This window comes from Dromiciops gliroides, chromosome 3, assembly GCF_019393635.1.
Source record: "Dromiciops gliroides isolate mDroGli1 chromosome 3, mDroGli1.pri, whole genome shotgun sequence".
NCBI lineage: Eukaryota > Metazoa > Chordata > Mammalia > Microbiotheria > Microbiotheriidae > Dromiciops > Dromiciops gliroides.
Genome location: NC_057863.1, coordinates 150,941,242 through 150,944,602, shown reverse-complemented (window position 1 = coordinate 150,944,602; position 3,361 = coordinate 150,941,242).

Sequence of the window (3,361 nt, the reverse complement as noted above, 5' to 3'; positions counted from 1 at the left end):
ACTACATTATGTACCCTTCCTTGAAATTAAAAACCCCTATAGGGCTATGATTGTGTCTTCCAATTTTTTTTTTGTCATTTTGGTATTTCCCAATTCACTTCAAGTATTCATTTATTGGATACTTACTATATGCTGAATATTCTGTTATAACACCCAGAACAATGTTAGACATGGCAAAGGAGGTAAGACCATATTATTCAATTGATATGATATAGAGGAAGATAGAAATAGAATATATTACACTTTATTTAAGTCTACCTTCTAATTTCCTCTGTGTGTGTATGTACACATACATGTGTGAATATTTTCAAGACCAATTTTACCGTTCATGTAATCTATAGTCATAGATGACACAACATTTCAAAATCATGATTGCAGTGACTTCTCATTGCAACATTATAAAATGGAGCTGCATTATCAATAGTACTTTGCACATACTAGACACTCAATAAATGTTTTCTCAGATGAATTATTGAATAGCAAACATAGGAATTCACTGACATGCTCAAAGTCACAAAAATATGCAGCATGAGGTTCCCTTCCCTCCTTTTATTGAAACAACAATCTGTTCCAAAAATTCATGACTGGGACACATTTAACACTTTAAAATATTCTGAGAATGAACTCACTTTGTTGAAAGCCAGTATGAATCATGGAAATTAAACTTTGTAACATCCTGAAGTCCAGTTCCAGTAGAGTCTGGTGAAAGTCAAAGTTGACCTTTGGAAAACACACACTCATACATAAACACACAGACACAGACATAGACACAGACACACACACACACACACACACACACACAAACAGAGAGAGAGAGAGAGAGTACACTATTTAACCAGCTCACTTTAACATAAGCAAGGTAGACGTGCTCTGTCAAACTACAATCAATTAATATGCCCTTTATATGCTAGGCACTATGCAATAGGACCTCAGGAATATAAATATAAAAGTGTGACAATCCTTGTCCTCAAAGAGCTTACATTATATTACAGATGCTATGCTATATATTCCAAATTTATTGGAAGTGCTTTTTTAAAGTGAGAAACTTGCTTTGCAAATAAAAAATCCTTAAGTGAAAGAAGACATTGATTTACTAAGTGAGGTGGAAAAAAAAATAAGTCAATCCAGATTTTGGATAAAGCAATTTAATTGCAAACTATAGAGGTCAGAATATATGATGTACTATTATCCTAGTATGAAAGGACCAATTTTCTAAAAGTCTAAATTCAATAGTTAATTTTTAAATGTCATGTTACATTTGTGTTTCGGTGCTTAGAGGTTAACTTCACCTATCACAGTGAATCTTGAGAGTTGAGAAAACATAAATTAGTATTTGTAGATATATAATCAACTGCCCAATTTGGGTTATCATTTTAAACAAGTTGACTTTTCTTTATTGTTTTTTTTTATTAGGAAGAAAATACAGGACACTAGGGTGCAGCTAGGTTGCACAGTGGTTAGAGCACTGGTCCTGGATTCAGGAGGGCCTGAGTTCAAATCTGGTCTCAGATACTTGACACTTACTAGCTGTGTGACTCTGGGCAAGTCACTTAACCCCCATTGCCCTTCACAAAAATATATATATATATATATTCTTTTCTTTTTTTCCATGGCTTTGGGATAAATTCCATTTGGATCAGATATTGCCAGAAACCTCAAAGGAGTTCTTGAATATGAGTACTCTAATAGTCTCTACAGATTTAGCATGCTTATTTGAAATAATCTGGGCACTTAAATCATTTAGTCACATTCTAGAATTCTAGGGCAAAAAATGATAGCCAATGGATCAAATAGGATTCTGTTTTCTGCTAAACCAGTAATATGTGGAAGGTGACATTTATGGAAAAGGCTAAAAATACCCAAACAGTACACTGTTGTGTCACAATCAAAGGATATCACTAAGATGATGAGTAGGGAGATAAGCCAAAAAGTCCTGGTAAGACTTTGTTAATATTTTATTTTAAAATTAAATTAAATTAAAATTAAATGAAAAATTTTGGTTTGCCCGATTCTCCAAAAATATGATTCAAAATAGTAAGGTAGTTGAACTAGGTTACTGCAGAACTCCTTTTCATCTCTACATCTCTGGTTTTTCAGGTTTGCCATTACAATACTCAGAGGATTAAAGTATTTAACAAAAGCAGCCTTGTAATGAAATATTGAAGAAAAATGGGAGGTTTCATTTAGAATATTACTACCATGAAGGGAGATATATTTGATAAGGACCACCTATCCACCTGAAGTAGTGTGGAAAGAGTATGGGTCTTGGAGTTTGAATACACAGATTTTAACCTAGGTTCAGAAAGCTGTGTCCTTGGCAGGTCAATTAATTTCTCTGAACAAGTTACTTCATTTGCAAGATGGGAGGGTTGTTAGGAGGAAAGTTCTTTGTAAACTTTAAGCCCTAAAGAAATATAGACTATTAATGTGCAGATAAAGTTTCAATGGAATTGATCAATGTTTTCTTGCCTAGTAAACAAATCAGATTAAAGGGTTTTAGGATTTCAGTTAACCTAATGTTATTCTTCCTGAACAAGCAGTTGGCTTTTGTAATTTGTATCCAGAATAATGAAAATTCTCTAGGATTTAGAGTCAGAAGATTCAGATATTAATCTTGACCATTTACCAGCCAATTATTTTTTATTTTATAATTTATGGAATAAAACAAACTTTCTATAACATAGCACAATGAAAAAGACAATTGCACATGAAACTGCAACTATACAGAACTTGCTATTCCTTTCAAATATACAATAAATAGGGGAAGCTGGGTGGTGCAGTAGATATAGCACCAGCCCCGGATTCAGGAAGACCCAAGTTCAAATCTGGCCTCAGACACTTGATACTTACTAGCTGTGTGACCCTGGGTAAGTCACCTAACCCTCATTTCCCCATCCCACTCCCCAAACACACACGCACACGCAAGCACAACAAAATTACCATGTAAATTTCTTTTTTCCCTTTTTTTCTTCCCTTCCTTTTCCACCCTAGAGATGGCTACCATTAGATACAAATAGGTACACACACACGTGTGTGTGTGTGTGTGTGTGTATGTATATACATATATATATATATATGTATATATTTTTATATATATTTCTATTTATCAGTTCTTTCTCTGGATACAGAGAGAGCATCTTTCTTCATTTGTCCTTTAGAGTTAATTTGAATCAAAATAGAATTTGATCAAAGACATTCTTAAAGCAATATTGCTATTACTATATACAGTGTTCTTTTGACTTCTCATTTTGCTCCTCATTATTTTGTGCAAGTCTTTCCATATTTTTCTAGAAACATTGAGCTCAAAATATCTCATAACACAGTAGTGTTCCATCACAATTATATACAACAACTTGCTCAG